Here is a 12,112-nt window from a genome sequence, read left to right on the forward strand (position 1 = left end):
GTATAAATCCACAGGGCTACACCAATCAAACAATAGGCAGCTGGGGGAGGCGCCTCTACAAACATAGAAGCCACCAACCACTTTTTACCCCCTCCAGTTATAAATCTACCACCCGCATCAACTCCGGATGTCCTCATTCTTGCAGGTATCCCTGAACTTAGAAGGGATCAAGCTGAATCTCATCAATAATTTATAAAACAAATCTGTTCACTGGCTTGTAAACCACAGATATTTTAGTTATGAGGATGTGGAAGAGATCCTAACCACGCGCAGGGTGGGATGGAAAGGCAGACGATATAAGGATTTACATGGAGATTGCATAATAATTCATTTTTGAAATCCGTTGATGACCCAAAACTTTTTAGCTAGAGAGGATGGGAGAAAAATGGGTGGTATTCAAGTACTCCCTTAGGGTTATTTCTACCCCCCAACAGGCCCTACAATGACATCAGGCATTCAGAGCGGGCTGGAGAAATGATCCTAATAACCGTGAGTTGACTCTTCAGCACTGGCAAAAGCAACCTATTTTTAACATTCCCACTGTAAATAGACTTAGCTGCTTGGATGGAGTAAACTGACTTAAGGAAAACCCCTCTATCATTAAGGTACAAATGTGTCCACCCCAAACAGAAACCCAGATCCAGGTTAGTGATATAGGACCATGTATCCCACGCAGGGAGTGCCCAACCTGTGGGGGCATGAGCGGTTCCCCTGGTTGCACCCACAAAGGCGATGACTCGGTCCGGAGGGATAATCCTAAATTTTGTTTACCCGTGGGGTCAAATTTTAAGGATAAAAAGTGGAAAGATAAAGGCCGTATGGCAAGCACCCCCCCCCCTGCCGCCTGGTACACCGAATCCCCCTAATTGTTCAAAAACAAGGGTCCTATCATGGAACGTCACAGGTCTGAATAATAAGATAGATGATCCTAACTGCGGCTCTTTTATTAGTCAATTCGAGATCTGCATGTTTCAGGAAACATGGGCTAGAGGGGAGGTCCCCAAGTTGGGTTTTGCCACCTTTAATATCCCCGCAACATCTGGGGGTAAAGGGAGACCATCAGGAGGCCTTAGAACATGGGTGGGAGTTCATCTAGGATGCACGGCCAAGCAGATCGACACAGGATCGAATGATATACTATGTGTTTTACTCCAGTTTCCCTTAAAGATTTCCGTTTCTCTTTTAAATGTATATTGTAGACCTACGGTCCTGGGAAAGGAGTCAATTACATTGGAAGACCTAACTACGTTCTTAGGTACCATTGCTGAAAATCATATGGTGATCTTAGGAGGGGATTTCAATTGCCAGTTCGAGTCACTAGAGGGAATGCTCCTGGACAGCCTATATGACAAGGATAATTTTTGGGCAATCCCGGAGACTAGATGTCTACCAGTTAAAAAATGGTCCCCTCTGGTGATTCAGATGAACTGCCTTGTCTTGAATCACTCCCTAAGAGCTTGCAATGGTAGAACTATGTCTGAAACATCAAGTAGTTATACCTTCCATAGAAATAACTGTGGCTCTCTATTAGACTACATCCTAATTGACTCCAAATCCTGGGATAGGTTAATCGATTTTAGGGTTGTTCCACGGCTAGATAGTGACCATCATGCGCTAGTGCTTGTACTAAAGGAGTTTATTCCTGGTAGCGTCCCTAATTCAGATAACCCTATTGATGTCAGATTGACACTTTCCAATTGTAGGCGACGAGTGCGATGGACCGATTTTAGTCAATCGCAAGATAAATTGAGCAATTTATATGAAGCCCTGGTCACAGTGCTCCTGACGGCATCCAACTTAACAACCCATAATGGAGCAGGTACAGATCCTGAGTTGGTCACAATAAACCATGCTAGATTAGGAGAAATCCCATTGGACTTCTTGTATTCCAAAAAAACAAACCAGCCTAGCAGGATGCACCCCCACCCTTGGTATAATGATCAATGCCGCAAAGCCAAAAGATCGTTGGCATCGTCCGTCCAGGCTAATGATCGCCTACAAATGAAATCTGCCAGGACGGTATTTAAAGTGGCCATCTTTGAAGCCAAAAAAGGGTGTGAAAAGGATAAGCGGGATGCTCTGCGAAGCGCCTTGGGGGCCAGGGACATGAGGACCTTTTGGAAAGTTGTCAACACTGGTAGTTCTGGTGTTAAATCACTGGTAGACCCAAATCTGGATGAAGAAGTCTGGCGGGAACATTTTGAATCTCTCTATTCCAAGGAAGAAACATTGACTAATGAGATATTTGAGGGAAGCCCTATGGGGATTGACCATTCCCCCAAATTGAGGGAAACTAAAGAACCCTATGACGGTAGCATTAGTATAAGTATAAATGAAATCAAGGGAGCTCTAGTAAAAATTGCCCCAGTCAAAGCACCCGGCCTAGACAAAATCCCTGGGGACCTTTTTCACAGTGAACCAACTGTCTGGGCTCCATATCTTTGGGTGATATTTAATACCATACTTCAGGGCATGAAGATTCCCCCCAGTTGGGCTGGAGCGGAAATAATTCCCATCTATAAAAAATGTTCACCGCTCTTACCAATTAACTATAGGCCAATTAGCCTGATAGACATCACACAAAACATCTTTGCGCATGTATTGCTGTTTAGGTTACAAACTTGGATGGAGGAACGGGAGATATTATCCCCTTTACAGGCGGGGTTTAGGGAAAAACTGTCCACTTTGGACCAAATACTCAATCAATCAATCAATCAATCAATCAATCAAGTCATTTGTAGAGCGCACTACTCACCCGTAGGGTCTCAAGGCGCTGGGAGGGGGGGGGGGTGCCGCTACTGCTCGAACAGCCAGGTCTTGAGCTTCTTCCTGAAGGAGAGGTGGTCTTGGGTCAGGCGCAGATTGGTCGGAAGTGAGTTCCAGGTCTTGGCTGCCAGGTAGGAGAAGGATCTTCCTCCTGTTGTCGCTCTTCGGATGCGGGGGACGGCGGCGAGGGCGTGGTTGGTTGATCTGAGGAGGCGCTTGGGAGTGTAGAAGCTGATCCGGTTGTTGAGGTAGCTCGGGCCTTGGTCGTGTAGGGCTTTGTGCGCGTGGGTGAGGAGCCGGAAGGTGATTCTCTTGTTGACCGGGAGCCAGTGCAGATCTCTCAGGTGTCCGGTGATGTGGCTGCGTCGGGGGATGTCGAGGATGAGTCTCGCCGAGGCGTTCTGGATCCGCTGGAGTCTCTTCTGGAGTTTGGCCGTGGTTCCGGCGTAGAGGGCGTTGCCGTAGTCCAGTCGGCTGGTGACGAGGGCTTGGGTGACCGTCTTCCTCGTCTCGGTGGGGATCCACCGGAAGATCTTACGTAGCATGCGCAGGATGTTGAAGCATGACGAGGAGACGGCGTTGACTTGTCTGGTCATGGAGAGGGAGGAGTCCAGGATGAAGCCCAGGTTGCGTGCGTGGTCCGTCGGTTTGGGTGCGGTGCCCAGGGCGGGGGGCCACCAGGAGTCGTCCCAGGCGGAGGGCGTGGAGCCCAGGATGAGGACCTCCGTCTTGTCTGAGTTCAGTTTCAGGCGGCTGGTCGTCATCCATTCGGCTACGTCTCTCATCCCTTCGTGCAGGTTGGCTCTGGCGGTGACGGGGTCGTTGGTCAGGGAGAGGATCAGCTGGGTGTCGTCGGCGTAGGAGATGATGTTCAGGTTGTGTTGGCGTGCGATGGCCGCGAGGGGGCTCATGTAGACGTTGAAGAGGGTTGGGCTCAGCGAGGATCCTTGGGGTACGCCGCAGATGACTTTGGTGGCCTCTGATTTGTACGGTGGTAGGCGGACTCTTTGTGTTCTTCCGCCGAGGAAGGAGGTGATCCATTCCAGTGCCTTCTCCTGGACTCCGATGTTGCTGAGGCGCTGTACTAGGGTGCGGTGGCAGACAGTGTCGAAAGCCGCGGAGAGGTCCAGGAGGATGAGGGCCGCTGTTTCTCCGTTGTCCATCAGAGTTCGAAGGTCGTCGGTGGCGGCGATGAGGGCGGTCTCCGTGCTGTGGTTCGCTCGGAAGCCGGACTGTGAGGGGTCGAGGGATCCATTCGTCTCGAGGAAGGCGGCCAGCTGTTTGTTGACGATCTTCTCGATGACTTTGGCCGGGAACGGGAGGAGCGAGATGGGACGGTAGTTCTTGAGGTCGGTGGGGTCTGCTGTGGGTTTCTTGAGGAGAGCGCTGATTTCGGCGTGCTTCCAGCTCTCAGGGAAGGTGGCGGAGTCGAAGGAGGTGTTGATGATGTCCCGCAGGTGGGGTGCGAGGACAGCGTCGGCCTTGTTGAAGACGTGGTGAGGGCAGGGGTCAGTCGGAGATCCGGAATGGATGGAGTTCATGGTGCGGATGGTGTCTTCGGTGCTGATCGGGGTCCAGGTGCGGAGGGTGGTGGATGGTGGAGTCGTTGCGGTTGTGGCTTGCGTTGGTTGGTTGTTGAAGCTGTTGTGTATGTCCGAGATTTTGTTGTGGAAGTAGGACGCGAGGGAGTTGCAGAGGTCTTGCGACGGGGTGATGTCGTTGTTTCCGGCGTTGGGGTTGGAGAGCTCTTTCACGATGTTGAAGAGTTCCTTGCAGTTGTGTGCGTTGTTGTCCAGCCGGTCCTTGTATGCGTTTTTCTTGGTGGCGCGGATCAGTTGGTGGTGTTTCCGGGTGGCGAGTTTGAGGGTGGCCATGTTGTCCGTCGTTGGTTCCCTTCTCCAGGCTTTCTCGAGGGCTCGACAGTTCTTCTTGGAGCACTTGAGTTCGTCGGTGAACCATGGTGTTTTTCTGCTGCAGGATCTGCTGGGCGGGGTCCTCAGAGGGGCGAGTTCGTCCGCGCAGTTGCTGATCCACTTCGTGAGGTTGTCGGCGGCCTGGCTGGGGTTCGCTGAGTTGGCGGGAGGGTGCTGGCTCAGGGAGGCGGTGAGCTGGTCGGCTGTGATCTTGTTCCAGCTTCTTCGAGCAACCTGTTGCTGGAGGTGGTGGATCGTCGTTCTTCTGAAGGTGAAGTGGACGCAGCTGTGGTCCGTCCAGTGGAGTCCTGTTGCGTGGCTGAAGGTGACTCAGGCTTCAACTGTACTGGAAGACCGTGTGTCTAGAGGGTGGCAGCCTCTATTTAATATTTGTAGACCTGGGGTCAGCCTTTGATTTGGTCCCAAGGGAAAAACTTTGGACGGTCCTCCATGAGATGGGGATTCCAACATATCTGACCCATCCCATCAAGCGGCTGCACGCAGATAACTTTGCCCAAATCAGGTTTGGCAATAATGGAAAGTTAACTGCACCCATCCCGATCAAACGCGGGGTTCGCCAGGGCTGTGTGCTCGCCCCCACTCTCTTCAGTCTTTACATCAATGGCTTGATAGATCATTTATTAGTCGAGAAAGACCTTGATGCACCTAAGTTAGCCTCCCGAGAAATCCCAGCAATGACGTTTGTCGACAATACTTTATTAGTATCCAAATCACCTATAAGGATCCAGAGGGTACTCAATAAATTTGAAGTATTCTGTAGTGAAAGAAGATTAGAAATTAATCTACAGAAAAAATCATGTATGGTGTTTAATAGCTCCAAAAGTGCATGAGCAAACTCCTCATTAAATGGTAAACCCCTAGAAAGAGTTTCCTCGTTTGACTATCTCGGCATCACAATCACAGAAACTATGGATTGGGGGGCACAAATTAAAAAATTGGCACTAAAATGATCACATATCATCAGGTGGCATTATGAAGGTCTTCTGTAAGTCTAATCAGAAACCAGTGAGTCCAGCCATTGAAATATATAAGGCCCAATCCCCGGGAGGGGCGTTATACGGTGCAGAACTCTGGGACTATACAAGACCCGAGAACTTAACGCAGGTAGAGAACAACTTCCTGAGACAGCTGTTAAAGCTCCCACGGAGCACACCGCTAATTCTGCTCCGATTAGATCTGGGTCTTATGGCAATCGCTGATGTAACCAATTTTAAACCCTTATTGTACTGGCGTCGCCTGTGGGTCACCCCAGAACTTTTATCGTACAGGGAGGAAATAAAAGAAGTAATGGACCTAACGGGGGCTGCCAAACTCCTGTGGCTCACGTACATAAAGCGCATGCTGGTTAGTATGGGGCTGGGGGAACTTTGGGCTGATCCTGAGTGTGCCTGCTCCTTACTCCCTAGGAAATCATTAAAGGCCTATTATGGAGAGTATAAAATGGCACAGCTTCAGACTTGTCCCCGAGTAGGTACGGTAAGCTCCGCCTTTTTAGATATCAAAGATAGGTTTAGCTTTGAGACGGCCCTAGATGATATCAAGCCGGCAGCTGCTAGAAAGCTTTACCTTCAGTTTAGTGTACAGTTGGGGGGTTTTACCCAAATGGAGTCACTGGGACCTGGGTTAATTGAGTATTATGAGGAAGGGGTCCCAATGGGAATGAGAACATATAATGAAACTTGATAAAGAAAAATCATGTAGACATTACATCAAGCCACATTGTTTTAATCACAATGGGGATGAGTATTCAATAACATCACTAGTTGAGTGTTAATTAAACGGTGGAACAGTGCCCCAGAGGGGGAGGGAAAGGGAGGGTGCGTGATGTTGTGAGGATACAGTGATAAGGAAGGGTTGTAGGTGACAGAATAATCAATACTTCCAACCAATTAATTCCAATGGTTACATACTATGTACAAGACAAAACATTAAACTATAAATCAGGACATATCATACTCCACACAGTGCAACATATGAACAGTTGGGACGTGGAGTTGATGGTTACAAACAGATAGTTGTCGACGTTTCGACCCTCTAAAGTAGGCAGGTATTGTTATATCCTTGCAGCGGGGTCTTCTTCAGGACAGGAAAGTCGGGGCAGACCACCTTACTGGAGTCACTTGTGGGGTTAAGGACACTCGGTTGATGGTTCCCGTCAGGCTAATCACTCCGCGAAAAAAGATCGAGAACGAATTCAATTAATGGACAAATCGTCGAGTTGATCGGAGGCCGAATGAATCAGGCGAACCTTAGGAGCGGAACCGACGCCTTCATAGTATGTAACCATTGGAATTAATTGGTTGGAAGTATTGATTATTCTGTCACCTACAACCCTTCCTTATCACTGTATCCTCACAACATCACGCACCCTCCCTTTCCCTCCCCCTCTGGGGCACTGTTCCACCATTTACTTAACACTCAACTAGTGATGTTATTGATTACTCATCCCCATTGTGATTAAAACAATGTGGCTTGATGTAATGTCTACATGATTTTTCTTTATCAAGTTTCATTATATGTTCTCATTCCCATTGGGACCCCTTCCTCATAATTACCTTCAGTTTAGGCATGGGGTTTTGCCCCTCCGTAGTTTCACACACAAGTGGGGGGGTTTGCAAGTTTTAAGGTGCCCGGCATGCGACCGTCCCGAAGAGTCAGTACTCTATGTGTTTTTTAGCTGCCCTGGCTACTACAAGGCAAGAAAACGATGGCTGGTGCAGATTTGTAGGAACCTTGGTACTAGACGTTGCTCTGAGGCTTTCAGGATACTGAAAAATGATTTCAGTACCCCAATTGCTTACTCAGTGGCAGGTTTCCTATTCTCCATGTGGTGTACACACAGGATATTCATAAAAACACCCTAAAAAAAACTACGATGTGTTTTGGTTGATATGAAGCGATCTTATTATTAAATAGCCGGGAAAAATACCTATTTGTGGTTCTCTTTGTCAGTTTTAAAATTAGGCCTTGTTTTTAATATGATTAGATTATAGTGAGCATGTTCGTTAGCCCCTTAATTATGCTATAGGGAAACCGTAATTTACTAGTCTACTTCCGCAATTACTGTAATAAAAATCATGTGCAGAAGTAGCCTGCATTATAGGGGGCTCTTAGTGCTAGGACCTATTATCTGTAGTATGATAAGAAGTTTGGTCATCTTTTTTTAGTAATCCTTTTTATGCAAATTATTTATTTATTGCATAATGCACTTTCCAAAGGTGAATCCTTGTTCCTTGCCTTGAAAACCCCTCTGTGATTTTCGCTTCTTTTTGTCCTCCTTTTGTGAAATAATAATTGTAGGCATTTTTAACTGAGCGTGGAATTCATTTACTTTACATGTGTGCCAATAGTGTTCATAATTGATTTCTTCACTTCTTTTTAATTATATGTCATTGATTTTTGATGTATATTTACATGTATTTATATGTATTGTGTTTGTACTTTTGAAGTCATATTGACCGAAATAAAGTTTATTCGACTGAATTTAATTGAATTGGTTACCGGTTGCCAGAAGATGCACGTTCAAGCTGCTTTGTATCACCCACAAAGCGATACATGGAACAGGACAGCTCTTCATCAGAAATAAAATCACCAAACACATTTGTTTCCCAGAGGATAGGCATGGGCAGAGAAAGTGGCAAGGGGTGAAATGTTGGATTCGGGCGCTTGATTAGGACGTACCGTAGCGCAGGGACACACTAGCCTAGTGTAACCAGGCGCTTTATAAACTTAGTTTATTATTATTATTAATATTCAACAAAGGAACCTCCGTCCAAAATCCCAAGATTCATGAAAAAAGCATGGGTTGCACATCCTTCTCTGCTCAGCAGTCAAAGGATGAAATTCTTTACCCCCAGCATAAGATCCACCGAAAAACACCATATCTTCAGAAAACTACTCCAGAATTGGCTCTTCCCCACATAAGCACCATACGCAAACAGAAATATACAGCATATCGCTCTGTAAATAAACATTTATTTGTACTATAGATATGTACCTAAATATGTGTATTTCTTTGTATAAACATGTTGAATAATTATGTTTAATTTGAAACCAGAGTTATTATAATGCATCTTTAATCTACACACATTTACTTCCTTTGTGCATCTATATACCTTCCATGTACTTGGATCTATATTACTTTTCTCTAACAAAAGCATATTCAAAGCACTACCCTAATTCTCACCCTAAACCTCTATCAATATCTTTAATCTGCATATACTTACTTCCTTTATACATCTATATACTTTCCATGTACTTATGGATCTATATATTAATTACTTTCTTCTAATTCAGCAATATCCAATGCATTACCCTATTTCTCACGCTATACCTCTATCAATATATCCTCTACATCCACTAATTCATCCCAAACCCCATACAACTACTATAATTCCCAAAATAGCCCTTTCTAGACTCTCCCCTACCCCTCCTTGCACCATCTGACACCTCTTTGCTATACCAATCCCCAAAACAAGACTTTCTAAACTCTTCTCTCTGACTCTTCCCCTCCTCATCTCTTTTTACTCATCCCAAGCCTCCTCCTACTGCAATAACCTCTAAAACAAACAAAAAAAACTAAATTCTTCACTCTCTCTTCTATCCCTCCACTATCCATTTTAATCAAAATAACAGACTAACATGTCCAGTTCTCAAATTTTATATTTCACTATCCCAATTCACCATCAATCCTCTATGGGTTCCAGAGTAGTGTACTACACGCTGAAAAAACACTTTAACGCCTCGTCAAGGGTAGTAAGTGCTATATAAATGCAATTACAATACCATACAATACAATATACTAAGGACTTATAAGAGCACACTAGTAACCAATCTGGGATGTACCTAAGCACTTACCATAACCAATGTAGGGGAGAGAGCACAGAGACTGGGGTCCTGAATAGCTGGATCCCAGTCGGACTAGTCAGAAACAGCATAGCACCAGGCAAAAAGTGGGGGCAACCACAGAATCAGATCCTACTTTTCTACAACACTTATTTTACATTTTGCTCCCCCCTGTATCCAGTTTATCAAGGCTCACTGTTTCGTGTTAGGTTAAAACATAATGCTAATGGCAGTACTGACTCCGTGACCTCTACGCAGTGCACATGAATGGGCATTTGCTGCCTTTGTCTTGTAAACTGCAGTGCACATAGATTACTAGAAGTACACTAAAAGGCAGTGCTGCGTGCACACATTTTTCATAGTGCAGTAAAACACAGTTCAGTGTGACAGATGAATCAGAGAGCAGTAAAACTCAATGTGGTGTGCACTGACCTCTCACAATAAAGCAAAATGCAGTGCAGCATGCAGATTTCTCATGGTGCAGTAAGATGAAGTGCAGTGCAGATATCCCTCACAGTGCAGTAAGATGCAGTGCACCCCAATTCGACAGATCCCTATCAGTGCAGTAAGATGCAGTGCACCGATCCCTCACAGTGCAGATGCAGTGCACAGTGCACAGATCCCCACTTTAACAGACATGATGTCCACAAACATCCCCTGGGCTGGAAGGAAAGCCCCCCAGAGGCCCTCGGATAGAAGAGCCCACCGCTTCCCCCCCTCCCCCCCAGAGGCTCCCGGATAGATGAGCCCAGCTCAGTCCCAGGACCCCAGGGTAGTAAAACCCAGCTCAGCCCCAGGAGCTCCCGGATAGAAGAGCCCAGCTCAGCCCCAGGGGTCCCTGGATAGAAGAGCCCAGCTCATCCCCAGGGGCCCCCGGATAGAAGAGCCCAGCTCAGCCCCAGGGGCCCTCGGATAGAAGATCCCAGCTCAGCCCCAGGGGCCCCCGGATAGAAGAGCCCAGCTCTGTCCCAGGGGGGCCCGGATAGAAGGGCCCAGCTCAGCCCGGCTCCTGCAGAGATTCCCTCCAGGATTATTCAGTCTATTTCTACAAACACAGCAGAAGGTGCTGACAATCTCCTACCTGAGCAGAGACCTGTGCAGACATGTCCAGGCCCTCTCCTCCCCCTGGGGCTGGTGGGGGGGCAGATTTGCGGTCTGAGGGGGGGGCAGATCTGCGGTCTTAAGGTGGAAAGGCAGATCAGGTGTCCGAGGGGGGTCTGTGAGGGTCTGAAGATTAAGGTAACTGCTCACCAAACATGGGTGCCTGTCTAGGCTCTCTCCTCCCCCTGGGGCGGGGGGGGGGCAGATCTGGGGTCTGAGGGGGGGCTGTGAGGGTCTGAAGATGATGGTAACTGGACACAGGCAATGGCTCCTTCCTCCTCTGGAGCAGGCTGGACACACCAGGAGAGGCCAAAGTGATGTCAACACGGCTGCTTGTGCTGTCTCTGCCGCCGCTGACCCAGAAGAGGAAACTCTTCTCCTTTCATCCAATGTGCAGCTCAGTGAGTTTCATCAGCAGGCGAGGAGCGCCCTCTGGTGGCCGCTGACGGAACCGCTGCCCCCAGGCTCCAGCAGGGAAACAAGCATTGGCGCCTGCAAAGACACAGACATGGGTGTTACGGGAAACAAGCATTGGCGCCTGCAAAGACACAGACATGGGTGTAGACACTCACAGTCCATGACAGGGTCTGATATGGGAAACAAGCATTGGCGCCTGCAAAGACACAGACATGGGTGTAGACACTCACAGTCCATGACAGGGTCTGATATGGGAAACAAGCATTGGCGCCTGCAAAGACACAGACATGGGTGTAGACACTCACAGTCCATGACAGGGTCTGATATGGGAAACAAGCATTGGCGCCTGCAAAGACACAGACATGGGTGTAGACACTAACAGTCCATGACAGGGTCTGATATGGGAAACAAGCATTGGCGCCTGCAAAGACACAGACGTGGGTAAGACACTCACAGTCCATGACAGGGTCTCATATGGGAAACAAGCATTGGCGCCTGCAAAGACAAAGACGTGGGTAAGACACTCAAAGTCCATGACAGGGTTTCATATGGGAAACAAGCATTGGTGCCTGTAAAGACACAGACATGGGTGTTTAGACGCTCGCAGTCCATGGAGACAGGGTTTCATATGGGAAACAAGCATTGGCGCCTGTAAAGACCTGGGGGTTTAGATGTGACAGTCTGCGTGATGTGAAAGTAAACTCGTCGTTGGCTCGTGCTTGTTTTACTTGTACTCCTCAGCTTGTAGCTGGCTGTTTATACTCACGCTCTTCGGCGGGTTCTCCATTCTGTGCAATGGCGACCGGTGTCTTCGAGGGTAAGGAGATCACCGAGCTGCGCGTCGTGGCCTGGACATCACGGGAGTCAAAACTGCACTCATTCCTCGCCTTAAACAGCTGAAGCACTGTTACAGTTCTTGTGCCATTTTAGAAAGGGTGAGGCCGCGTTTAAATCAAGCCTCTGTCTGGGCTGTGGTTGTCAGTCTAGGCTGGAGGAGATGGAATGAAGTGTAATCTATCATTAAGGTACAAATTTGTCCACCCCAAACA

General features: G+C 47.7%; 1 protein-coding gene across 1 annotated transcript in view; it reads right to left on the reverse strand.

Moving 5' to 3' along the window:
* Positions 1-10,754, reverse strand: part of LOC144792311 (uncharacterized) — a 258,509-nt gene extending 247,755 nt beyond the window's left edge. Inside the window, exon 1 of the mRNA XM_078667261.1 lies at positions 10,627-10,754. The gene's annotated coding sequence lies outside the window, so the exon portion shown is untranslated. The remainder of the gene's footprint in view (positions 1-10,626) is intronic.
* Between the last annotated feature and the right edge of the window lie 1,358 nt (positions 10,755-12,112).

This window comes from Lissotriton helveticus, chromosome 11 (assembly GCF_964261635.1).
Source record: "Lissotriton helveticus chromosome 11, aLisHel1.1, whole genome shotgun sequence".
NCBI lineage: Eukaryota > Metazoa > Chordata > Amphibia > Caudata > Salamandridae > Lissotriton > Lissotriton helveticus.